Source organism: Chelonoidis abingdonii, chromosome 15, assembly GCF_003597395.2.
Source record: "Chelonoidis abingdonii isolate Lonesome George chromosome 15, CheloAbing_2.0, whole genome shotgun sequence".
Taxonomy (NCBI): Eukaryota; Metazoa; Chordata; order Testudines; family Testudinidae; genus Chelonoidis; species Chelonoidis abingdonii.
The window spans coordinates 50,342,158-50,370,095 of record NC_133783.1 but is presented as its reverse complement, the minus strand read 5'-3'; positions in this window follow the sequence as shown (position 1 = coordinate 50,370,095).

The following is a 27,938-nucleotide window of genomic DNA, read 5'->3' as shown; positions in this document are numbered from 1 at the left end:
TAAATCAGAGATTTACCAAACCACAATCTGAGATGGAACAAGCTTAGCTGATGGGATTTTCACAATGGGAAAACAGTTGCTGCAAAACTGAAATTTTCGGTGGGATATTAACAAAAGTTACTGGGTTTTTTTCTGTCAGGACAAATCAAATGAAATATTTCAGTTAAAGTCAGTTCACCCATAATTGACAAAAAAAAACCCTGACCTCAAAATTTCATTTTGAAGCAGTTAAAAAAAAAACCCAAACCATTTAAACTGCTTTCTCTATGACGCATTTCTTCATGGAAGTTGTAATTTGGTCGCCTGTTCTTCCTACGGGCATAGGCCAGTGTTCCAAACTTGAGATGCCGCTGTTTAGGGAACCTGTGGGCTGGGACAGGTTTGTTTACCTGCTGCGCACTTTGAGGATTTGTCTGATTGCGGCTCCACTGGCCGTGGTTCATGCGCCGGCAATTGGGAGCTGCTTGGAAAGCGGCAGCCAGAATGTCCCTGCGGCCCCCACCACTTTCCAGCAGCTCTTGGCCTGAACAGTGAACCCGGCGTGGGAGCTGCAATCAGGACCGACTCGATTGCAAACAGCGTAACAAACCGTCCAGCCCACCAGGGGCTTTTCCTGCACAAGCGGTGACCCAGTTTGGGAACCACTGGCTAGGCTTTCTGGTAGGACTACTACTTGAACAAGGCAATGCGGCTGTATTTTTCCTGACTGAGCTTGCATGTGTGTAATAGTAGTCACTGACCTGGCTGAATTATGGAAATGTACTTTAGTGCAATGACCCTACCCTAGGAGAGAACGGGGGCAGACTACAACTCCCAGAGGCCAATCACGCATATAGGGAAATGCAGTTTCAACACACAAGGACTCAAAGATGAAGTGTTTTTGATCATTTCAGAACAAACTGAAATGAAACCTTTAGCGGAATCTTCTTTCACATTAAAGTTTTCTGAATATCAAACTTTTCATCCTGTTTTGGAATGGAAAACAAATGTTTGAAATGGTCAGCATTTCCTGTGGGATAGAAATTCTGAATGCAGCTGATGCTCTACAAACATCCTGAGATGGGGAATGTTCAGATGCGGATCAGGTTCTAATTTGTGGTCTTATGTCACCGCTAAGTATTGAAGGGTCAGAGTTAGATGATTGATAATTGTTCATTTGGGCCTGTGAAATCTATGAATCCAATATAAAACAACCTTGAATTAACTGAAGTGAATGCATGTGGCAGCGATTGAAGATTAAATCAACTTACTGAACCAGTATTAACTATATAAAAAAAAACTGTAATCAATATTACATAGCACTTTCAATTACATCACTTGATCTGCAGTGGATGGATTGGCCTGATCCTCTTTCTTGTCAGTAGTTATCCACTCCCTATTTGTGCTGCATTTATGCATTACGCTCTAGGTGGCTAATAAACAGAGGTTGTTGTGATGCTCCTACTTCCTGCTAAGGGAGGTAGCGCAGCCTCAAGGTATCTAGATTACCTTCTGCCGCTTTAGCCACCTTACAGTACCACTGACATTTTCAAACTTGCGCTCAAGCTCGTGACTAATCTAATAGTGCCTAAGTCCCTAGGTGTCTGAATTGCGTACAGCCAACATCTGCAAAGTTGCCAAAGCCCTGCATGCCACCCATATAAACTAATGAAGCAGCTTAAAGGCCAGGTCAAGGCCAAAGCCCTGAAGTGGGATATCAGAGGTAGGCAGGGAATGCCTATCTTGCCAGTGGGGCCCAGTCCTGGAGGTGTGTACTGTAGATCTTAACACTTGATACCTGTTACACGCCTGCAGGAGGAGGGAATGATAGGTGGTGTCTGGTAGCAGGCCACCCGCACAGACAGCCGTGGGGCAGAGAGACATAGTGCTACCATCAGAGCAGACACAGAGAAAGAGAGAGATTGTTGCGGCTGCTAGGGCATGGGCCACCTAAGGAGTTTTGACCTTGCTAAGTTGCTAACTCCAGAGAGGTGGTTGCAGCTTGCGCATCCTCGATCACAAGCGAAGACATCGATTGCTAGGTTGTAAGCTGCACCAATTCAGCTGCAACAGGTGCTAAGACTCCCATTCTCAACAGTTTCACTCCAGCAGCTTAGGAGGCCTAGTGGTTGGAACAGCAGGCAGCCAGGCCTAGTGCAAGATCTGGGTCAGGGACCAGCAACAGCATCAAAAGTCAGAGCCAAGGAGATCAGGAGCCAACTGGACTGCAGCATCACAGCTGTAGGCTAAAGCAAGTTGAGACCCCTAGCCTGATTGCTGCTACGGGGGTTTAAGAAACAGGCTGGATGATTGGCCTCTCAGCCAATTCAGTAGTGCTGGCCAACACGGGATGTTCAGCTTTGGTAGGTCAGCAGCTGGTCCTCACTTCAGCTGCAGGCTCTGATTCTGGACACTGATGGAGTGTCTACTACGAATCGCGAAAATCGATTTTAGATACGCAATTCAGCTATTGGAGAATAGGCGTACGTGAAATCGTGTATCTAAATCGATGCTACTCACCCGTCTTCACCGTGCGGGATCGATCGTGCGCGCTTGCATGTCGATTCCGGAACTCCGTTGGTTTTGGTGAGTTCCGGAAATCGATGTAAGCCCGCTCAGGAGATCGATATATCGCGTCTAGATGTGACGCGATATATCGCATCCCCGGCAATCGAGTGTAACGCGCATACGCGCATCGTATAGACATGGTGAGGATCCCTTTCTTAGGTGCCGAAATCTCCACCAGCGTGAGAAGTCGGACTGAGATTGCCATAGGTGGCAGGCTGCCTGGTGGGCCAGTATAGCTGATGCTCCAATGGCCTTGTGCAAAGTATCCATAAGGATTTGGGCCTTAGCTCAAGTGTAGCATCTTGTGCTTAGTACTAAAAGTCTAGGTTCAAACCCTTGTGCATGACTAGGAATCAGCTATATATAAAAACAAAGAGCAAGTGGTTACAGTGCCAAGCTGAGGACTGGAGAGTTAAAAGACGACTCATTAGTTGGGGTGGAAAGTGGGCCATGCTGTAGTTTGGAAAGTGCATATGAATATTTTGTCGCTATTGTCTTGAATTTATTTTTAATGAGGCATGAGTGGTGGGTTTGTTAATTGTCTGTGGTTATGTTTCTGCTTACTTTAGGTGCTTTTGGTGCAAACGTCACTCTGTCTCCTGGATTTGGGGGATCGGGGTCTGAAATGTGTTTATTTTGATTTTGCAGATAAAGTAATACAGTGTGTTTGCTTGAGGATAACTTTGTTTCTTTTTGATTGCTTGCGTGCGGCTGCCATACTGAGAAGGAACAAACAGTTGTCATCAAAACTGTATGTTATTACTCTCTGTCTTGTTTGCTGAAGAGTAGAGCAGTGTGTTAATAAGGCTTCTTGGGATTAAAAAGAATTATTGTCTTACAAGATCTCTGCAAGGATGCTGTCAAGTTCGTTTAAGCCTAAATTATGGATTGATACTGAAATTTGCATTAAAAACAAATGAGCTTAGATTTCTAGAAGTGGAGACATCAAGGAACCAACCCAGACCAGCACATTTTAAATTGCTAAATTATGGATCCTAATGGAGGCAGTGTTGTGCGCAGAGCAAAGCTTCCTATTCCCTCTTTGACTTGCCCTTTAGGCGGTGAGGGTTGAAATCTGTAGTGCTGCTCAAGCTTACCAGAGGGGCGTCTTCTCAAACAGGAGATTTCTCTGCTGGGCATTCATGCTGAGAGTTATGACCTATTTTGTGCCACTTGAAATGGCAGCGAAGGTGGAATGCAATGCTGCTGTAAATCTGCCCAATGTCCCAAGTTATAAGTATCTGTTTTTGAAAATACCCTTGTTGACGGAGAAATATATAACTAATCAATTAGAAATAAATTCATAGCAACTGTTTATTATAAGGACCTGCGGTGTTTTGCTGTAGCAGAAAATAAAACAACAGTGGCAGGAGCATATGTTAACTAACAAACTGAGTTCACATAATCTCATTAAGCTTAGGAGTTATTCCAGTCATTGCCATGAGAATATGTCCTTGCACCTATTTGATTGTGTTTTCAAACAACATTTGGGGAGGAACTGTTGATAGATGATGGTGTACCATCTGTCATGCACATAATATAATGAAGTGTTAATGAGGAAAAGTGTTCCAAGACGCATATTCAGGACTGTTACAACTCTAATACCATTGATTTAGGATCCTCAGCAAGGTACAAGTAAACTCTTCAAACTCTAAATGGATGGAGTCGTTATTGGACACTACGATGGAGCTGCTTTATGGAAAGCTAATTGTACAGGGGTTATAAAACTGCTGTTGTAATGTTGTCAAAATTGCCTGACTCCATCTGCTTACTGAGGTTGAAATTTTCTCATTGTAGATTTGCAATTACTTTGCAGTCAGATCAGACCGTGAGTTATCCCACACGGGAGAAACAGAAGAGTGTCGTGGAACAAAACACTTGTTGTCGTCTCTCTTCTGCATTTACAGGACCTTATCAGTATAGTACTTGCTAAGTGATATAGCATAAGGTTCCATGCCCATAGTTATAGGAATTTCATAGCACACTAGAACCTCGACTCACAAAACAGTTACTTCTCACATTGTTCTGGAAATACATTTTCTAATGATAAAAGCTACAGGGACATGCTTGACTTTAAAGAAGCAAAAGACGCGTGTATAAGGGACTCTTAATTGTGGCTGAATATAGCAGCGTGTGGGAAAAAAAAGGTTTTGGGAAAAAGGGGGCCCCCTCTTGCATTCTCTAGGACACTGGGGTTCTGGAGCAGATTCATTCCCTGTACAAGCAGAGCACCCCAGAGCTGCTAACATACCTGAAGGCAGTGCTGCCCCAGGTGGAACCCAGTAGTCCAGAATAGCCTGAGTGCTGCATGCTGCTGGCATACTCTTTCTCCAGATTCGCTCCACCAGGGACTATAGCGGATGATGGCTGCCTGCCCTGTGTTGTTCAGGGAAACCCGTCACTAGGGGAAATTTCCCCATGGGAAAATCTAGCTGCTTTCTTCCTCTTGTATGCCACAGAGCAATGCAAAGAGTTCCAGAATGCGGGTTCACAAACCGAAGGCCCATTGCAGTCATAGCAAATTCCTGATGTCTTAGCATGGTGGGGTGCTAGCGTAAAAGACACAAACCACTTTCTCTGAAACATCTGCTCAATGGGCAATAAAAAAAAATTGCGAACAGAGAATGTTAGGAACTTAGGAAAGGGATAGATAAGAATCAGAAAAATATATAATGCTCATACTATAAATCCAGTGCCACACCCACATATAGCAGGCATATGCAAGCAGTTCTGGGCACCCCATCTCAAAAAAGGAGAGATATTAGATTGGCAAAAGTACGGAAAGGGCACGGAATGATTAGGGCGTAGAACAGCTTTAAGTGTGGCAGATTAAAAAGGACTTAGAAAGAGACAACTTAAGGGAGGGGAGATAGGATTAGAGTCTACAAACAAGCCTAGATGGTGTGGAGAAGTAAGTGTTATTTCCGGGTGAAGTGACCAGTAAGAAGCCCGTGGCCAGCCATATGCAGCGATGTTAAAGCGAGGCGGGCGGCAAGGACCCTCCTTTAAAGCGCTCACTGAGCAGCATTAACATTCACTGCTCCTTCCTCTCCATTCCCTGCCACCTTTGATTCGGAGATTTTGGTTTTTCTGCCCAGAGCCGCTGATTTAAAAGGGCCGGCGGGGCTCATTGTTTCTTTGCCAGTTACTTGAGGGCATGGGCAAAGCCGCGCTAGTCATTTAGGCAGGCTAGCCAATGCTAGCAGCGCCAGGATTATTCGGGGGCCGGCATTTTGTGGGGGGGGGCGGAGGATGACTCCAGTTGACCTGCCGCAGGATCCTGCCGGAGGGTCCGTGGGTCCGCGGCTCAGTGGACTCCGCAGTATGCGTGCGGACGGTCGGCCGCTCCCGCGGCTCGACTGGACCGTCAGGGCATGCCTGGCGGCAGCTCACCAAAAGCACAGGATCGCGTGGGGGTGGCGAAATGCGTGCACCTAGGGCACGAGAAACCCTGAGCACCGGTCCTGAGGCATGGCAAGGCGTGCACGATGCTGGCTGGGAAGGTGACCCCTAGCCCTCGCCTTTCCAACCTGATGTCCCACCCTTTCCTGGGACCGAAGTCGGGGCTATAACAGTAAGAATTTAATATGACTTTCACCCTGTATCTACCATTCACATAAACAAAGAAGACCTGGGAGTCACTGCAATGACTGGATAGCGCGGCTTAAAACAAATATAAAAAAAGTTACTTCTTCACATTGAGCCACGTCAATCTGTGGAAACTCATTGCCAGAAGATGTCGTAAAGGCCAAAGAATAAACTGGGTTCGAAATTGAGTTAACTTTCCTGGTGGATAGCCACTGGGGCTAATAGCCAGATGGTCGATTGCAGCCCATGCTCTGACTGCCAGAAGGCTGAGGATGGGATGACAGGAATGGATTCATTTGCGTAATTGCCCTGTTCTGTTTTGTTTCCTCTGAGGCACTGGTACTGACCACTGTCAGAAGACAGGGATTCTGAGATGACATTGGCTGTGACCAGTATGGCATTCTTATGTTCTAAGAAAAGCAATCAGATGAAGTATACTTGCAGCGTCCTCAGTTATTTAAGAGACGTTGCAAGTAAGATGGTATTTACAAGCTAGAATGACTCTTTTTGAAGAATAACTTTGTTGGCTTGTACAATCTCTCCCCTTTTTTTAATTGTGAAAAGAGAAGGATTTAAATATGAGATAACAGCTCTCTCTGAGTGTTTAGTTATTCTCAGGTACTGGATTCCAGCTTGCATACTAACTCGATTTATCACTCTTTTAGGATAACACGTCGTTTACAAATGCTCAAAACACTTAGATCTTGAAGAGGGCGTTTCAACCGTGACGGGCAGTTGTGGTAAGCTCTGTAGTTAAAATAAGCACTTAAGATAATGTATTTACATTAGATATAAGTATGAAGAGGTGATTCTCAGATATTTGGGCAGAGCGTCTGTGAGAAGGAAATTACCAGAGGTTCCTTTTAATGCGAACGTCTCTTGAATTATTCCATAACAAGGCGCAGAGGGTTGCATCGCACTCTCCCACTCCACAATACTGGCAACACGTATGTGATACCAGCCAGCAGACCTCTGAGGAGCCTCTGAAGCAAGACACTTATAGATCCGCTGAATCCAGACCCCTGCTGCCTACTCTGTGCTCTGATTCAGCTGGTACTTCATGTACCAACTTTAAAAGCATGTTGAGTAAGCCCACTGCACTTCAGATGAGAGTTGCTCACGTGCCAAGTTAGTCAATTACTGAATAGGGGCCCTCTCTATGAGCACAGTCCTTCAAAGGGGAACCCCAGAGCGAGATCGGGGGAAATCTAAATACAGCTCCAGGCTTTATTAATCTCTGATAGGTTTCCTAATAGGGTCTGGTCGGGAGACGACAAGGATGTCCATAAGAACATCCTATCACTCCTACAACCAGGGCGTGCAAACATTTAGGCAACTGGCGGTTGCCTAGATGCCAAGATTTGGGGGCGCCAAAAATGTGGCCCGCCTCAAATTTGTCAAATGGTTGAGCCGCGTCTTGCGCTGAGGGCTTGAGCTGCGGCGGCAGCAGTGCCTGCAGCTGAACACGCCCAAGGTATCCCCCAGGTCAGAGGCACCGCCGCTGCAGCCCAGGTGCCCCCGTCAAGAAGACCCCCGGGCGTCAGCGCGCGCCGCCTGCGGGAGCAGCGGGCAGGGCGCAGGGTCGCTCCCTCGCTCCCAGGGTCGGGCGCCTCCACACGCGGGGTCAGCGCGCCCCTGGGGTCAGTGCGCGCCACTGGCAGCCTGGCTGTCCCAGGGCGCCCCCGCTTCGGATCAGCGAGCCGCCACCCGCAGCGGGCAGTCAGGGCGCCGCCTCCCCCCCGGAGGTCGGCGCGCCCCTGGAGTCAGTGCGCCGCCGCCAGCAGCCCGGTAGCCCAGGGCGCCCACCCCCCGGGGTCAGTAGCGCCCCCCGGGGTCACGAAGCGCCGCCGCAACCGCCAGTGAGGGGCGCCCTCCCCGGGTCAGGAGCTGCCACCATGGCCTGGCAGCCCAGGGCGCACCCCCCCCCGGGGTCAGGGCGCCCCTCCCCAGGTCAGGGAGCCGCCCAGGGCCGGCGCTTTCCCTGGGGTGCCAGCATTAGGGAGGGGGTGGCAGGTGACTCCGGTGGAGCTGCCGCAGTCGTATCTGCGGACGGTCTGCCGGTCCCGCAGCTCCGGTGGACCTGCCGCAGGCATGCCTGCGGCAGCTCGGCTGGAGCCGCGAGACCCGCGTGCGGGGTGGCAAAATGGCCCGGCGCCTCGGGCGCCAGAAACCCTAGCGCCGGTCCTGCCTACAACCCTCACATGCCCTTCCTGGGACTCTGTGGAGGGCTCTTGGTAGGTATCTGGGAAGGAGAGAGTGGTGATACAAACATGGCTGACTCTCCCTTCCTGAAGAGATCCATGTGCCAGGAGATCCATGCGGTGCTCTCCCTCCCTGTCTTTAAACTCTGCTCCCACATCATCTATGGCCTTCTCAACGCCTGCGACTAGACCCCATTCAGCCATGGGAGGCTGTCACACTCTCCTCAACTATGCTTGGGATTTGTACTGGTGTGGCTATAACAGCTGCCACACACCAATGCATAGATCCCAAGTCTACACAGGTCAACAGTTTCAGTGGGGTAAAGGTTGAAGATGCCATAGGGCTAGGACTTTCCTGTAGTAACATGGCTCCCAGAGTACCATGTACTCTAGCTAAAAGTTCATTGGTAGAAAAATAGCTAGTTTCGCCAAACCTCCTATTTTAATTATTATTATTATTTGCCTCATGAATAAATGCAGAAGGGGAAATGTCAAAACTCACCAAGTAGCCTGCACTGATCACAAACACTGAAGGTTTCTTTTTAATATACAATCAAAAAGTTGGATTAAGATTCACTTTTTTGATATGCTGCTGATAATTTTTATTTTAAAAAAAAGAATGAGAGAAGAGAAATTCCTGTTTCCTGCAATTAACTACATTTTTTTTGAAGAGCAACAGGCATAGAGAAATCACATATCTATGGTGACTCCTTTCAAAGAAAACAATTAGCATCCATATCAAAAAGCTAATTCAGAGAAATTAAAGAACACATACATCAGTAAAATATAATATTTCCTCTTTAGCACATCTCATTGTGTACAGTGTGTCACTGTAAAATTGTTGGACTTGGAGATAATGAAGAGTGGCAGTTGAAGGGTTCAGGGCTTCATATAAGACTTTGGGGTATGTAAAGATTTTAATTGCACATAATTATGAATGTGGAAGTGGAACGATTTAATTTTTTAGCTTTCATGCTATTAGAAGGCTAATAGAACCAATATCAAAATGAGTTAGTTACAGCAGAATTACTAGAAGAAGCTATTTTTTCATTCAGCCATTCAGATTGAATCAAAACAAAAAAATTTAAATAGCTCACATGTTTATCTCTCATTTTATATTTATATAGTGGGAACAAGATAACTAGTGTATGCTATTAACAAAGATGATACAAATAGTTCTAATAAGATTAAAATATCCTGGAATAAAGTGGGAGGATAATAGGGAATAGGTAGGGGAAAGGATGTAAATAGCATAGTCAGAACAATGTACTATTCTATTACATATTAGAAATACCTTTATCTAAAGAAAATCCCAACCCTCCCAATGCCAACAGACATGATCTTTCCCCAGTGGAGACACATCCATTGCAGATTGGCACAGTAAGAGGAGAAATGAGTACACTTTTAGTGAATTCTTGCCTAATGTTTGACCGTAGGGGTAGGTGGAGTCTCCCAGGATCACTAATCTGCTGGGGGATGCCGGCTCTTTCTAATCTGCTGGCTCTGCCCAGGCCCTGCCCCCACTCCACCCCTTCTCCCAAGGCCCCCCTCCTGCCCTGCTTCTTCCCACCCCTGCTCTGCCACATCCCTTCTCATCCCTGCCTCACGTCTTCCCAACCCAGTTCAGCACCCTCCCCCGAGCACCGCCTGATGCCACAAAACATCTGATCCGTGGAAGGTGGTAGGCGCTGAGAGGGAGGGGGAAGAGCTGATTGGCAGGGCCTGCCAGCAGGCAGGAGCCACTGGGGGGAGAGGGAGGTTCTGGGAAGGGAATCTCCTCCTTGCCCTTCCCAACCGCCTGCTGCTGGCCTCTTCACCTCGCTCGCCCGCCTGCCTCCTACCTCACCTCCCCACCCGCCTCCCTCATGGTTTTATCAACACATGGAGCCCCCCAAAGCATGGGGCAAAGGGCCCGGGGTGATCACCCAGATTTGCCATATCCAAGGGACAGCTCTGATCCAGTGTTCCTAAAGATGCTTGCATCATGATCTTTCCCTGGCCAACCCACACTGATGTCAGTGAAAAGCTCCCTTTTCACCAGCGTCTGCAAGACCATGGAGAAGTAGCTCTTTCAGTTGATGTACTCTGTTTCAAGATGGTCTGGGGCCAAAACTGGGATATGCATATGTCTATTGCCCTGCCACAGTTAGGGAATCCCATTGCCAAAAAACCATCAATTATTTCCTGCACATTGCGCAGAGTCACAGTCCTTCATAGAAGGTGATTAATGGCCCTGTACACTTGCATCACCGCAACTCCCACAGTGGACTTTCCAACTCCAAACTGATTCACGACTGACTGATAGCAGTCTGGATTTGTCAGCTTGCACACAGATTGCCACTCGCTTTTCCATTGATAGCTCTAATTCTGGTGTCCGTGCGCTGCAGGACAGGGGCAAGCTCCACACACAGTTCCAGGAAGGTAGTTTGCACGTCTGAAAGTTCTGAAGGCATTGCTCATCACCCCATACATGCATCACGATACCATCCCATCACTCACTGCTTGTTTCTCAAGTCCAGTACCAACAGTCCTCTATGTGCAGCTGCTCTGTGAATGCCAGCAGCAATCTTGAATTGTTTCTTTCCATTTCATACAGCAGGGCAGGCACCACAGATTCACTTTCTGTTTCCCAGATCATGAAATACTGCAGGACCAGACACATTGTGTTCATAATGTTCATCACCAGACTGTTCTGCAGTTCAGGATCCATGCTTTCAGGCAGAGATGATGGGCACAGAGTTTACAGGGGCTGTTAAAAAACGGCATGAAACAAAGTCAGAAATCCATGGAATGATGGGCCAGAAAGAACTGCGTTATGGGATGGTAAGCATGATGCAGTGCAGATTTTCCAGCAGCTAAGAGTGGTGAGTTGCCCAGTGGGATAGCTACCCACAATGCAAAACTCTCTCTGTCAGTGCAAGAGCACAGATTGCGGACGCACTCCATCGACACAAGGAGCGTTGTGTGGATGTGCACAACCAATGTAATTAAAGCAGCATATAGTTATCGACGTAACTTAAGTTGACCTAAGTCTGTAGTGTAGACAAGGCCTTAGTTATATCATAGAAATAGAACTTGAATTCTCCTTCATCCAAATACCCTATTTCTCGCTGTCTCTCATCTTCAATTAGATATTTGCTGATGTTAGGATCTCTTCACAGATCTTGGACCTTTTCAGTTAATTTTAATCAGGCTAGTTAACACTTCTTTAATGTGTAAGAAATGGGCAAATATGTAACTGAAGAGTCATTTATCTTTTAATGAAGGTAACAAATATGCAATTAAAAAAGCCTCATCTTTCAGCGACTTTGCAGTAAATTAACTTGTTTTGCCATTATTGTGCCTGTAGAATGTCACTTCCTCTGGAGTTTTGACAGTAAAATTCTTTATCTTCGGCAGAATTAGCAACTAACATTAAGATCTAGGAAATGACAATTAGTTTGGGATATACAATGTGTTAATTATTGAGGGACCAAACTTCATGCAATTTAAATTTAGCATCAAGATAAGGATGATGTATTATTAGGCTTCTGTGTATTTAATAAAGTTGAAAATGATTACCAAATCATAGAAATTGATTAGGAGTTTTCTTAACTATTCGCAACAATTTCTGCGCAGTGGGATTTATCATAATAGACTATTATTCTTTGCGAATAGAATAATAATAATAATATAAAGTGATGAAATAGTATTGTAAGTGTTGAGCTATTTTAATTAGATACACACTTAATCAAATATTTACTAAATAACTCGGGAGCTAAAATACAGTTACGGTGTTCCCTCTTTATAAGGCTGTTCATGTTAAGGCTGCAGTTGGTGTCAGGCAATTGCATCCAATTGTTTATTGATCTCACATCAGTAAACTAGTAGAAGTCCACTGTTCATATTAGGGCCCAACCTAATTTCCATGAAAGCCAATGTACATGCTCTCAAGTAGGCCATATTCTGGTCTCAGTTATGGTGCAGTAAATCCAAGATAAATGAAAACATAATTTGGCCCATTGACTTTAAAGGGTATTAGATCAAGCCAAGAAAGTGCATCTGAAGTTTCCATCTTTCACCATGCACCCCTGGCTAGAAATGGAATGGGCAGCTGTCATGGAGGTAAACTAACATTTCATCATCAAGAACAGCCACCCATGTGTTGCCCCAATAGCCAGGAGAGGTCACAGCCATTAACCGTAGGTCTGGAAATTATTTTGAAGCAGGAGTCAGATCCATGTACTCTTATTTTAAGAATTAGTCTTACAGCTGATGATGCAAAGAGGCCAAAAATATGCCTTGAAAACAGCTGAGTATTCCCACGGAAGGGCCACCTCTCCTCGCAACCCCCATCACAGGGTGTGTATTGGGACATGGCCAAGGGGAAAGAGTGTGCGCCAGAACACCACTGAGTTTCAGATAATCCCAGGCTGATGTAAATGCCCTTTGGTGCTGCTACCAGTCAGCCTAACATAAAGCATCTCAAAGGCTGTTCTAACTTGTCCTGGGATCTGAGTCAACTCCCAGGAACCACTGGGATCAGGATAATGCAGCAACGTCACAAACAGACCTTTGGCCCCATCTCAGCTAATGTGTGAAATGTAGCTCAGCCAGACCCAGGGATGGAGGCCTTTGCCAATTCAGTCCCTGGCTTCTCTGCTGAGACTTCTCAATGCCAATTAATGACAACTGTGTAGTGTTATTTATGATTCAGACGGCCTTCCATTAGCATAGACTGAGATCATTGATCTATTTCCGTTAGGGTTGTCAGATGATAAAACTGTTCAGCAATTACCAAGCTCGGCTGGAGCTGAACCAGCAACCAAGAGGAGACAGTCTCTCTCTTCTAATTCTCGAAGCCATTGGTTGACAAGTTGTTTTATTTAAAAAAACACTTCAGCCAACAGAAATCAAGAACTCTGTGTATGGATTGATTGGATCAAATAGCTACTTAGACTGTAAATTGTTTGGGGCAGGGAGCATCTTTTTCATGTGTGTACGACACTTAGCACCGTGAAGGCCTGATGCCCAATTGGAAGACTTATAGGTACAACCACAATACAAATAATAAATGTGGTGATGAGCTGGGACACAAGAAAGCAGAATCTAGTTTTTCAATTAAAATGTAGTGACTGTAGGTTTTTCTTATGAGTTGCTCACATTTTAGTTTATTTTTTTCATATGTCATTTGACACAACTAATCCATCAAGTTCACTGCTACTGGAAAAAATGGTCACACTGAAAATAAATGGCTCCTCTTCACCTCAGTATGTATTGTCTATAGCTGCTGAGGCTTTTTTTTGGCACTTAACTAGCAGAAGGAAACCTCAGTCAGATCATCCATGAGCACTGAAAACTGGGGAGAGAGAACAACTCATATCTGTTGTCTAAAAAGCAGGTTGTGAAAAATTATCTGGATCTTACTAGTATGTATTCTCTCTCATCTCAGCTCTGAAGAACAGAGAGAGAGGTGAATGAGTATCAGTGTGCACTTTGTGCCTTGGGGAGAAAAAGAAACTGTTAACCTTTGATAAATTCCAGGTTGGGGCAGACCAACATAATGTTAGATCATGCTTTACCCATTTGCTAGTTATAAACAAACATTGGACTTAGCCCGTGTCTTAGCAGAGAGAGCTGGACACAGGAGATCAAAACGTGAGAACAGATACTTGAGTCTGAAAAAACTTTGTGACCTAACTGCCATTGTAGGCACCTAATCTGGGCAAACTTGGATTCACAAAGCCCCTGCTCAGCTGCCCCTGAACTCCTTGTAAGTGTCTAAATTTTTGCAGTAAGTGTTCCCTGAGCATCTATGTTTCTGCTTCTGAAGCTGCAAAATGCAGCACCATGCCAAATGTCCAGTTGCCTAAGCTCCAGAGCAATGCATGAAATGGGGGATCATAGGTGTTCTTTTGCCTAAACTCACCTGTAGAGTCCAATCTGGTAAGTGTGCTCAGACCTGCCTCCCAGATCAGATACCCCTCGGGAAATTTACAGAAAAATGCTGGGGCGGGGGAGAGAGAAGAGGGCAGGTTAGAGTAGTTAGGAGACCACTGGTTCAAGTCCCCACTCGACCTGCAGCGTAGAAGGGTTTTGATCTGGGATCTGCCCCCTCTCAAACGAGTACCCTAGCCAATGGGCTATGGGATATGCTGCTGGTGGTTAGAGCATGCACCTCAGAGATGGGAGACCCAGGATCTAGTCAGAATGCTCCTGCCTCTCTGCTAATAGTCTTGCAAAAACAGCTTATGCGCCTAACACCAAGGGAGGTTTTGCAGCTGAGAATCCCAATCAGAGAGAGGGGCTCATTCGGAGACGCCTCTTCCCTCTCCTCTTCATTGCCTATGGAGCCTAAATGCTGAACTCAGGCTTTGTGAATGCCAATGATTTTCTAGGCATCCAACATTAGTTTGTGGTAACTGAGTGTCACAACGCTTCAGTGTCTATGTGAATCTAGCCCTTATTGCCTGGTCAAATGAATACAGAAAGAAAACACTGTATTCATTTCAACATGCAGGGTCATAGGACAGACTTGAACCCCAGGCTGGAGGAATTTTTTCTTACTCCTTTTTAGCTCATTTTGACATCTGCTTATGAACATTCTCCTTTGAAGAAAGGAAAACGCTTACTGACCGCCTCATGGGTTCCAGGCCACCATTAACATCAACAGAAGATCAGGTCTGGGTTCTGTCCCTGGCCCAAGTGCTGTGTCCTCCTGTAAGCTACACTGCACCTTTCTATTCTATCCTACTCAGGTTCTCATACCAGGTTCATCAGAATAGTATCTGAATGCCTTTTGCACAGGGCATCACTGCCTTTCCCCCTCCCTGCCCTACTCACCTCAGTCAACACCTCTTCTCATAGCAGAGCTGCTGTAGCTTCCTCAGACTGCTACTGCTGCCCAGTCTGTCTCCACCCCGGCAATGATGTAGGATTCTCCCTTGGCATGGCTTTTAGCTGCAACTGGAAAGGAAAGAGAGAGGGCCAATGGGGACCCCTAATTATCAAAAACCTCACAGTCAAATACATATTTGAAAAAAGGGCCAAAACTGGCCATTTGGGTCATCTTGACCTTAGTTTCAGTGATAAGAATCATGCCATAAGTCATTGCTGCAATGGCTGAGTGCCCCACTAATGCGCATTAATGAAGCTGCACTCATCCTGGAAAATATGTATTTCACCAGTAAACAACATAAGCAAAGAATAAGTATCAGTTTGGGCACCGCTTCAAACAGCAGCATTGCAGACCAATACGATCTATAAAACATGCCTTCCCATCCCAGCTCTACAAGACCCTTTGTCCAGGGATCAGCTATACTGCAATGCTTAGGCAAAACATTTCTGAATGAAGGCGCTCTGGCAGCTTTAATGCAGAGTTTGATTTAGTTTACCTTGTGGTTCTCTGTGTTCAGCATATAGAGAGTGGATTTGAGACTTCGTAGTTACACAGTTTGAGGGGGTTCAGTAATTGAGTGAAGACTTGTCATAAGTAGATAGGTAAGGGTTAATTTTCTTTTACCTGTAAAGGGTGAACAAAGGGAACCAAACACCTGACCAGAGGATCAATCAGAGAACTGGATTTTTTAAAAAGTCTGGGAGGGAATTGGGAACTCGGGGTCTTTTGTTTCTCCCAGCTATGGATTGAAACAGCTTTCCTTCTAACTCCATCTTCTTTCTAATATGCAACTATCAAGTGTAAGTACAAAGGAAACAAAGCAACAGGCTGTTATCTGCTTTGTGTTGTATTTATATGTGTGGTGATTTTGCTGGACTGGTTTAAATTGGCTATCTTTTAAATCAGACTGTGTATTCCTATTTTCTTATAAGCCATATCCCTATATTGAATTTCTTAATGCAGTGTTTAGTATATGTAAGTTCTTTCTTTTTATATAAAGTTTTCTTTTTAAAACTTGTGAGAGTTTCTTTTCCTAGTGAGGCAAGGGGATAGAAATTTCTGTATCAGGTATCCGTCTCCCTCAAGGGAAGACAGGGGGCGGGGGGAAGCATTACATTCTGTGTTGACTTTCCTATTGTCCCAGGGCGGGAACAAGTTACAGGGAATAGAGGTAGGATTAGCTCTGTTTTCCTGTGTTGGAGGGCTGTCTCTTTGGAGAAGAAAGGAGACAGGTTTCTCGGTATTGTGATGTAAAGAGATTACATCAAGTCCCTCAGGCTGCTCAGAGGGGGAAGGGAGGGGAGATAATTCCCTTGCCGGTAAGACTCAGACTTCTGAGTCTTGGGGGTCTTTCCAGAGGAAGTTGGGGAGGCCAGAGAGGGGGTCCCCCAAGGAATATTTGGGGAACCCGGGCTGATAGGAGCCAAAATCCTATCTGGTGGCAGCGAGATAAGATCCAAGCTGGTACAAGCTTGGGGGAATCATAGTAAGCACCCAGATTTTGAACGCTAAGGTCCAGATTTGAGACAGACGTTTATCACAAACAAGGATTTCAAATGAAGGACTAAATTTTGCCCTTTAACTTTGGTATGGTTACACAGGGTGTAACTAAGCAAGGACAGAATTTGGTCTGGTTAGGGTGAAACTCTACTGAGTCCCTACTACCTCCCTGGATTAACTTTTTTTACTGACTAGATGCCTGGTGGCAACCTTCTAACACCCCCTAGTGATAGTTTCTTACTCTTGGTATAGGAAATTTAACATTTTAATCACTCGTTGCCTTACAAGGTCCATTCTTGGGGTAACTGCGGAATAACAGAGCATACTTACCTGCAACTGTAGCATTAATCAAGTTTTTTTTGTTGCCATAAACAAGCGTACATCTGGGTATTCCCCAGAGCACAGACAAAGCAGAAGCGACGCTGCACTAAGCCTTTTGGCCATAGGGTGGCAGTGCACGCTTGGTTTTTCTTCTAAGGAAGGCAGAGCTGCTGCGGTTTGCTGACTCAAAGCCAAAAAACAACAGTATGAGAACCGCACATTCTACAAACTCTTAGTTGTAGTATTGGATCTCCAAAAAGCATCTGCTACATTCCAGTGAGCAATGATCCTGCCCTGCTCTGGCTCTATTAGTCCATGCAAGGGCTATTTATCTAATGGCTGATACTGTCAACCTTTTAAAAAACAACCTCTGCAAAAAAATTACTAAAAAGACATGTTTAAGTACATCTTTTATAGATACAATATGGCTTTAATCTCTCTTTTGATTTCAATAGCCTCCTATAAACTTGAAAACAAACATTCTTTTTTAAATTCTCAGGGATGTGACCCACAGCCCTCCTCACAGGTTTGCCATGGAATTGAAATAAATATGCCATGACAGTGCACCAGCATGATCAGAGATTACCATATATTAGTACTGTCACCACAATTCTGCATCTCTTTTTAATAAGTGCTCGCTCGGTTGTTTGGGTCATCCAATGGAAACAAAGCACCAAAAGTTAAGATAACTGTAGGTTCTCCATAAACAAAAGTTGTTTCTGATCTTGGATATTACTTCTTTCTTCATGACAACGGGAAGAATTAAAAATATGTTTAAAATACAGAAGACCCTCCTATTCGATTATAACAAATTTAAAAGGAGGCCAAATTTGAGACAAACTCAAAGGTGCAATCCACAGCCAGGTTTCAATGCTTTCTTTAGCAGCCCTGAGTTTCCTGTGGCTTGAATGGAGCATCAATCTACCATTGGAGTAGGAAGGGGTTCTTGCGGACTGTAAACCAAGGAGCTTCCATCTCTTAGCTCATTTAATTTAGAAGAGAAGGGGAGCACTAGTGAGTCCAACAGGGGCTTCTGAACACTCTACAGTCTTAATTCTGACCTCATTCCTTATTATTGGTGTGAACTAGGAATAACCCCATTGAAACAAATGGAGTTAACACAATTCATGTGAGATCAAAATAAAGCCTTAAGCCTATTGAAGGGCTGGCCAAACTTACTGACCCGCCAAGCCACATATGACTGTAGTAAGAGGAGGCCCTGAGACATAAACATTGGTATCAGAGGCCCAGTATGAGGCCTGAGGCCTGAACTAAAGTAATGGTCAAGACTTTGCTAACATAAAGCAAAGTTAAGCTGTGAGCCAGAGGCAAGCCCTGTTCACAGAAGCTGGCAAGGAAAGGGCTGATGCTGCAAGAAGATATATACCTAAAAGGTACTGAACACTAGAGATCAGAACATTCACATACTTGCACATTCCACACAGATAACAAGGAACAAGCTGACCCATCCCAATGACAGGGCCAAAAGGGTAATATGATGGATAGAGTTGTTTTGTTCTAATCAACATGTACAAGATGAGAGGCGGCACCTTGCTCCGTAGAGGGGTTGTACCTTGCTTTGTAGAGGGGTTGCACCTCAATACGTCAGGAGTGATGTGTAACTTGTTTGTACCTGTGTATAAGAATGCATCCCTGAGGTGATATCTTTGTCTGGCCGAGGGGGCAGTGGAAAGTCCTGCCACTGACTGAGCCGAGTCCATTGACTGGGGGCACATACTCATAGTATGCCCTGAATTAGACTAAGAAATCTACAGGGAACTATTATTGTGTCCAATATGGCAATAAACCTGGCCGAAGTGCCTTCGTACCTTTCTAGACTCTGTGGTCATTGGGGGTTCTCTTCAGGTCTGCTGTGGCAGCTATCTTCGAAGAGCTGGGACAGCACACAAAGGGAACACACGCACGCAGCCGAGTGATATCAACATTGGAGAGAGCAGAGCACCACACCGGTAGCATCTAACAACACCTCTTCTATCTTCAGAAGTTCAAGAGCCAGGATGTGCCTGCTGGGACTCATGGTTTCAGCCCTGCTCCTACTGAAGCCCCAAGATTCCCTTCCCTGCTGGGCAGAAGCCTCTTACTCCACTGCAAGACAGAGGTCCCAATCTCTCTCCCATACCAGTCTGGTAGGTAGAGAATGGGAGCAGGGAGGCGAGGAGGATTCTGTGAGCCGCACATTGACTGTGAAAATGTGGCTCACAAGCAACAGTTTGGCCACCCCTGTCTATTGAGTCTGTGGGGGTTGGTCATTGCTTCCCCTTCCTATGGATATGAGAAGCATATACAAAAACAGGCCTAGGAGATTAATTTGATTTGTAAATGTCCACAATTTTTGATTATTTATGAGTGGGAACTGGTTCCATCTACTTTCTGTGTGCGGTTGGTTATAAGCAGAGATGGCCCAAGCCACCATGTCTGAATGTTCATTGAAAAGAGTCTGTTGTTACAATGACTATGAGAGTGTATTCTCTATTGGAGCTACAGGACGTACACAAAATACTGTGGTGCCTGGTTCTCTCACTCCAATCTTAACTAAACACTGCCTGTGCTGTCTAACGTCATCACACAAGGCTCCTCTCAGCCTGTCCATGACTGGAACACTCAATCCTGGAAAGTGATTGCTGGCTGGACTGCAGAGCTCAGCTTGGGATCTGAACACACAAAGCTCAGGGGAGTACTGATCTAATGTTCCAGTCAGGCCCATTGCTGAACGTGAGCTGGAAACTCAAACCTCTTAAATACAAAGTGGAATGCAGGATATTGTTTGATGTTTTTATTCATAATACATAAGTGTCACTCCTTAGAAGTTAAATATCCGGTAGCTTTCATTATGTTTCTCTTGTAGCTTATGGAAAATCGAAGCATTCAGCAATGAAACTATTGCCCACAATGCCAAGCTGTTCTGAAAATGCTGTTGCCCTCTGGGAGTCTGCTTATTATTGCACTCTTAATACTAGAGCTGGTTGAAGTTTTCTGAATCTCTATTTCTGAGAGGATTTTTCATTAAAATTTTAAAATTCAGTGGAAAGAGAGATGATTTTTTTGTGAAATTGTGAAAACTGCATCTTGTTTCTCAAGCAGTGGTAATGCCTGCCAAAACATTTTAATGTTCAAAACTTCTACCAAACAAAATAAAATTGGATGAACTTTTCATGAAAATTTTCACAAGATTTTCCCCACTTTTTGATCATCAGTTTAGAATTTTCCTTCACGTGACACCTACATACCCTTATACCCGCCACACAAGGGCTGGCCACATTTGCAATCCTTATGCTCTTCTGAGAGCAAGGACTGGTCTCTATCTACTACCATTACTGTTGTTTACTCTGGTAGTGCCTAAGTGTCAACAAGAATGTGGAACCATTGTGCTAGGAGCTGTACAACCCAGAGTAGTAGAGTTACAATCTAAATACACCAGAGACACACAAGAAGAATACTAAACCTGATATCATTGATATACCAGAAACATGGTTAATAAGAAAACTAGATTTCATAATCTTAGGATATAGCATCTATAGGCAAGACAAAGATGTAGGAAGAGAAGGGGGAATTTGTTCATTCATTAAGGAAAATAAATTATCTTGAAATTGAGGCAAAGAAGCTTCATATAGAGTATAGCATTATCAATATTCCAATGCAGGATAAATTTGTATCTTTGAGAATATATGATGTTTACAACCACTGTGGAAAACCAGAGATTAAGGATCTCATAGATAGTTGAAGATGTAACAGGCCCATATATTATACATGGAGATGGCTATAACTCACAAAGGAAGCGATATGAGGGCAGCAAAGATGGTATTAGTTCCCCTGAACTAATTTTATTTACTGACTAGATGCCTGGTGGCAACCTTTCAGCACCGCCTAGTGATAGTTCTACTCCTCCTACCCCCTGTTGTCATAGCTCTTGCAGCAGCTGCTAGATTTCTTCCCCTCCTTGGGCTCAAGGTCCACTTCTGGGAGGGAGGTAAGCCAGAGCATGAGCCCCGAGAAGAGAGGAGGCTAATGGACTAATGTAGAGATAGGCATATTTGAATAGCAGGAAAAACTGTTTGCTGTATATTTGGTTTTAGAGGTATCTTCACTATCTTTCCTTGTGGAGCCAATATATAGTGCTGAGTAAGCACAGTAACATCTCAGATAGAGTCGTCCTCATTTTGATCTCTTTATTTTGATGCTTTAGTGAAGAAGGGCTTTGGTTCAACCCAGTGACTCCTAATCATGAAAAATACATAGATGAGCAAACAAGTGTAATGGATGCATTGATTATTACAATGAATAAGGAACTCTGTGGGTTCCACTTGCAAGGAAACTTCAAAATATACAATCAGCTACAGGAGAGGTTGTCTAGGACAGTAACATTTGTAGCCTCACTCCCAGCATGTCTTTTAATCAAGACAGAACAAGATGCAGGTTCTTGTTAAAGGTATGTGAGATGGCGGGACCATTCCACAGGCAGTCCTGTATGCCAGAGCTCCTTCATTTGCATGTGTACATATTATTACAAACTTGTGCACCTGAGTATGGAAATAACTAATGAAAGAATGAAGCCTGCCCTGTACCCAAGGGAAATCTGGAGAGAACTGGAGATACATTCCGAAGCTTCTCATACTGAGAAAAGAAATATCTTGGAAACCTGATATAAAGATCTTGTCATTTGTAGAACAACTTCCCTGTAAGTAAAGGTTCACTATAACCAGAATATATGTATTTTATTATATGCATATTATACACACACACACACACACACACACACACTCTGAAGCAACTCATGATTTTCATTCTACTTTCCTCGAAGTGTAGTATCATGCTCCCCATAAATGATGCTCACTCTACCTATAATTCATGTAGAGCAGTATGTTTGCAGTGATTCTACATGTAATACTTTTTCAAAAGGGTAAATCCACAAATAAGGCTCTGTGTAAACTGTCTTATTTATTTCACCATCCAACACCCCACTTGCCAGAAGACTTATCACTTGTGTATTCAGTTTCAATAAGATAAAAATTTGCCTAATAAAATATTTACTCAGCCTTTGTCCCTGCAAGTGTAAACTCGTGTAATTACAGAGTGCTCCAGACCTGTGATTATAAATCTGTAGAAATAAAAGCCACAACACATTAAGAGCACAGAGCAGAATATGACACTCATTTACATTGAACAATGATAGTTAGTCCATGGCAAGCTGCTAGGTAACCTGCATGCATACACTCTACCTTGGGTTCGTTTCTAACAGTGCCCTTCATTTCAATTTTTAGTTGGATGCATGTTTGGTTATTTTTCCTATAACACAGTGAGGATTATATGGTAATTATCTTTAAATCAGAGTCCAGAAATGTGATGATTCCACTTTTTGTTGTTGTTGTTGCAATCATCTGATACCAAGTAGTGGCTATCAGTAGCCAGCAGATATTGTATTTCGATAGCCACTATAGCAGGAGGCCCCCAGAAGTGGGAACAGGGTGAAGAGAAGGGAAGTTGGAAGAGACTCAGGATCCATGTACAGGAGCAAACTGGACCACTCACATGAGGAAGGGGTGCAGAATATAGTTAGGATGGGAGGGAAGAAGCTGGCTCATGCTTTAAATGGGCATTCACTCAGCAGCAACCATTTTAAACATTCAGTGTTCACACAGCCATTGCCTGAGGGGTGCTGAGCAATGTCAATTCCCAGTGAATTTAAAGGGATTTGCAGGTGTCCAACATCTCTCAGCATTTGGGCCAAGCTTTTTTTTTAAAAAAAAATATTAGATTTCTGTAAATTTGAGTCCAGCAAAATCAAAGGAATCCCCGCAACAAGGAGCTTCTGCTTATTTCACAGTGACCGAGCATCTGTTGATAACAAGTGCTGTTGTCAGATCTGCTCTGGAACAGCTTTCAGTGGGGGAGTGGTACTGCCAGAGATGGGATATTGCCATTAAAACTTTCCTGGACTCTGGGGCCAGGTCTTGATATGGAGTTGGAACCTGAAGCGAGGAGGCAGCCTTGAAAAGATAAACAAGTAGTGATAACCTGTTCATTAGATGGACAAGGGCAAAGCAAGACTATTGTGTTGATTTTAAACAATGTCTACATAAGAGCTTTTCAGCACAGCAATCAGTAGAGATGGGAGAGTAAAGAAGAACAATATCTTCTGTACCTGTCACTTTAATATATGCCTGCTCCCCTTTTGGCATGGCACCAGAGTTTTTGAAACTCAGTAGCTCGAAGCCGTAGGGAGGATATTTTGAAGGAATTTATAATTAAGCCTGTCCTTAGGCTTGCGAGGTGAGGACTTCTAGTGGTTTTGTTTAAAGGGCTTTCCGACCCAGGCAATTTTTCCCATGCTATTACAGGTCTAGAATTGAAAAGCCAGTTTCCTGCAGGTAACCTGTCTAACTCATCAGGTAACCTAACCTGCCTGAGCGTGAAGAAGTTCAGGTTCATAGGGTTTTTAGGTCCCAAACTAATTACCTGAAAAAAATGACTGCTTGGACTCGGACCAAATACCAGCATTACCATTCAACACTGCCACTGCTGCTGCCTGTATGCCCCAGAAATAGGAATAGGTGAGCAGACAAAAGAGGAGGACAGGGAGAAGAAGAAAAGGTGTCCCTTGATGGAGCTGTGAAGATAGAGAATGACTGTGGTCTCTGCATGGCTTTAGGGGTGAGAAAATCCATAACTTATGTCTCCCAGTATTCTGATCATTTGAAGTCACTGACCAGCAGTTTTAATTAATGTATGAAGGCCTGAAAAATAGCCTGAGCCTAACCACTTTCCATCTTCTTCTGCATAGGATGCAATATGTTGACAGAATCGTATTTTAAAAGGCCACCTCCTCAGCTGAGCTCCTCAGCTGAAGTAGCGCTGCTTATGTCGATGGCACAGTTCAGATTTATACCAGCTGAGGATTTGGCCATGAAAGTCCAAGTCCAAGAGTGTAAGAATAAACTACAATCTAGCATGGTGCTGTAAATGCTGAAGTAAAATGTTTGTGGTGTGGGCTTGATTTTTTTTTTTTAACGTGGACAGTGCTGCCTGTTTCCTGGTGATCCTTGCTTGAGTTCCAGGCAGATGTTTCAGTCTAGTCCACGGCCCAAATGCAAGTTGGTAGATTCTGTGTGAGTTGCTTTCATGTGTAGGAAGCGCCCCAGCCGCCAAAAGTGGGCAGTGTGGTAATCCTAGACAGTTAGCCAGAAAGACCAGGGGAGAGAACTCAAAGGGTCCCATTGAACTAGTTGCTAATATCCTGGAGGGCTAGCATAGGGTTATGACAGACAGCAAGTCAAAAGTGGAGTGAGCATCATCAGTGGAAGAGTGGGAGTGGTAAATGAGATCATATAATGTCACTATGGGAATGTAGCGAGGCGGTGTGGCTCCCCTCCTCCACAGGGAGGGTTGAGCCCCGTCCATCTTCCCCCAGGGCGGAACTTCCGGGCAGAAGCCCCGCCCCTCAAAGGGTCAGGCGGCGACCCGGAAGTATAAAAGCCGGGCGCCGGCCTTCAGATGGAGCTCAGCAGCCAGCGAGAGCAGACGTGCCGGACGACCCTCGTCGCTGGGAGGCTGCCGAGCTCCGAGACCGGGACCAGGCCTTGCCGGAACCGACCCGCAGCAACCACGACCCTGAGCTGCGGGAACTACCACCGCTTCCCAGCCCCAACTACGGCCTGGAGGAGCCTCCGGACCAGACCTGGCCCGGCTACCCAGGAGGATACACTCGGATCTACCCTCCTGATCCCGGACTGGAGGAGCCCATGCCACGGTCGGACGGACCCGGCGCCAGTAGGCCGGAAGGGGGAAGGAAGCATAGCCATCAGGCCATCTTCACCCGGGGGTGGCATGACCACAGTCAAGCGCAGAAGCCCCGAGCCCGATGACCCGTGAAAGCTTCATGTGTCGGCAGGGAATCCCCCACTGCCGCCGCCGTCAGTGTGTTTCGGGCTGGATCCCCACTTGATCTGCCACTTAGCGGCGACGCCCGCTACTAGGGCCCTCCGGGCTGCGATACGCCAGAAGGGTGGGTTGGGCCCTGCGTTCCCCCTGCCACCCGTAGCTCCGGTGGCAGTATCCCCTTCGCCCCCACAGGCCTACTTATTTGTTGTTGCCTCTGCCCTGCCCCAACGGGCAGATGCTCCCTAACTGTGTGTTGCCCTCTGCCCTGCCTCCAGAAGGCCAGACGCCCCGTGACTTGGTGGTGCTCTGCCCTTCCCCTAAGGGCCAGAGCCCCCTGTACTGTCGTGTTGCTCTGCCCTGCCCCAAAGGGCCAGACCCTCTGTACTGTGTGTTCCGGCCCGTGCCGCAAGGGCAACAGGAGCTCTCGGACTGTTTTGTTGCTGGCTGCCCTGCCCAAAGGGGCCAAGCCTCGTGACGGTTAGTCTGTGCTCTGCGCTGCCCAAGGCCAGAGCCCCCTGAACTCGGTGTTGCTCTGCTGCCCTGCTCCAATAGGGCCAGAGCCCCCTAACTTGTTTTGCTCTCTGCCTGCCCAAAGGGCCAGAGCTCTCTCCCTGACTGTTGCTGTTGGCTACGCCCCTGCCCAAGAGGCACAGAGTCTCCTCCCTCTGACTTTTGTTGCTCTGCCCTGCCCCAAAGGGCCAGAGCTCTCTCCCTCTGACTGTTTGTTGCTCTGCCCTGTCCCACAGGGCCAGAGCCTAGTGCACTGTGTTTGGTGCCCACCTGCGTCCAAGGCAGGGCCCCACTGACTCTGCCGTGTCCCAGTCCACTCCACAGGGACCGAACGCCCAGACAGTGGACCATGGACCCGAAGGACAGGACCCGGTGAGAACAGGACGAGGCCGGTGTGGCTCCCCTCCTCCACAGGGAGGGTCGAGCCCCGGCTTCCCTCGTCACAGGGAATGATTGTGCTAATAGCTGTTTTAGACCTTGGAGCTTGTCCAAAGTAAACTAGATGTGTCCAGAGGCCTAAGCAGACTCAGAGACCTTCTCTACACTAGCCACTTCCAGTGCCATAATTCACCACCCATGCAGCAACAGGAGAAGTAACAGCATAGAGACAAGTTTTAGTGGTAAAAGTGACCTCAGTACAGCTTCTACCAGGGCCAGCACTGGGGGACACGTGCTGGCAGTGAATTATGACTGCAACGCTTGCCTGAGATGCAGCCGGCAGGGCCGGCTCCAGGCACCAGAGAAGGAAGCAGGTGCTTGGGGCAGCCAATAGAAAGGGGTGGCACATCTGGGTCTCCAGCAGCAATTTGGTGGCAGGCCCCTCGGTCGCTTTCCTCCTCTTTGAGCTGCCACCGAAGTTCCGTCGAAGAGGAAGAGAGGGAGTGAAGGACTTACCACCGAAGAATGAAGCAGCTCAATTGAGCTGCCGCCGAAATGCCGCCGATCGGCTTTTTTTTTATTTATTTTTTTCCACTGCTTGGGGTGGTAAAAAAGCTGGAGCCAGCCCTGGCAGCCGGAATGCCCTTGTGGCTAATCAAGTGTTGTGCCTGAATTTAGCCCATGAGCCTGCTTTCGGAGTGCTTAGTAAATGCCCCAGTAAACTAATCAAGGAGAGACAGGGGAAGACGGGACGAGGGCAACAGGATCAGGCACAGGGGCTGAGCAGGCTATTAGTCCTTAAACTTATTGTAGGGAGCATTATTCTAGGGTGTAAGTGCTCTGTACAGATAAACCTGCCTGAGTGATTTCAGCTAAAGGAAGCTTTGCCTTTGAGTCTGAGGCTGCCGACCTGGTGGGCATTAGCTCAGAGCGTCTCAGGGAGCTGAGCAGGGTGGTTTTTAAGACAAATGAGAAAATAGCTCAGCCGATTGATCCATGGGGCAGGGAGAGGGTGAGCTGAAGCACTGCAAACACTGTGTCCTGTGCTGGGGTGCAGGCCCCCTGCTGATTGCACACATCTGTGGGCCAAAACCCAGCTGCAGCCATGAAGGAGAAAATGAAAACTGACACTTCCCACATCCCAGCCTTAGTGTAACCTTAATTACAGCCTCCCAGGGCACTTTTCTCTCTCTTCATTATTCTCATGGACTTTTAGGCAATTAAAAAAAAAAATCTCACTGTTTCTGATTGCGAATCTGAATAACAAAGTTGAACAAATCCAAAGACCAGACCCCTCTCCCCTGAACATGAATGTCAGGACATACGTGCATTACTGGTAACTGGATCCTTGGAGGCTGGGCCTGGATTGCAAAGGAATGTATGTGCACACATCTCTGGGCATACACAAGCCACTGCCAAAACCTGGAGAATAAACTGCAAACAAAATTGAAAACTTTAGTAACTAGAATTTTTTTAGGTGTCTGAATGGAGCTTGCTGGATTTTCTCCTCACCTGTCCTCACAGAGGTAATGTCGGCTGGCCTGGTAACTGGGGGCAAGTTTAAGTTACTGAGTGTTTACTCCATGTTGTACTCCAATCCTTTTACAGACAGACTAGATTTTCCATTTATTATTGGTGATGTTCCATTATTCCATTCTACTGGAGAAGTCTCCTGCATCTGATGAAGTGGGGTTTAGCCCATGAAAGCTTGTGCTCAAATAAATTTGTTAGTCTCTAAGGTGCCACAAGTACTCCTGTTCTTTTTGCTTAAGACTGTCCCCATTGTGCGTGCTGTAAAAACCCACACAAAGGCAAGATGCCTGCCCCAAAGAGCTTGCAATCTAAGAAGGCAAGATATATGCAAGGTGGGAGGAGTGAGAGGGATCACATAGATAAGTTTCACTTGCAGTGGCTTTTTTAAAAATTATCACAAAAAGAGTCAGTGATGAAGGGTCAATTCAGGCTGCCAGATACAAAATCAGCTCCAGCTGCGATGGCACAAAGGAAGATGGTATTGCTCCAAGGTAAAACTCTATATTCAGAGGCAGTGGTTGTGGAAAATTAGGTTTTTTGCACCTTCCTCTGAAACATCTGGTACTCCCCTCTCTCTGGAATAGGAT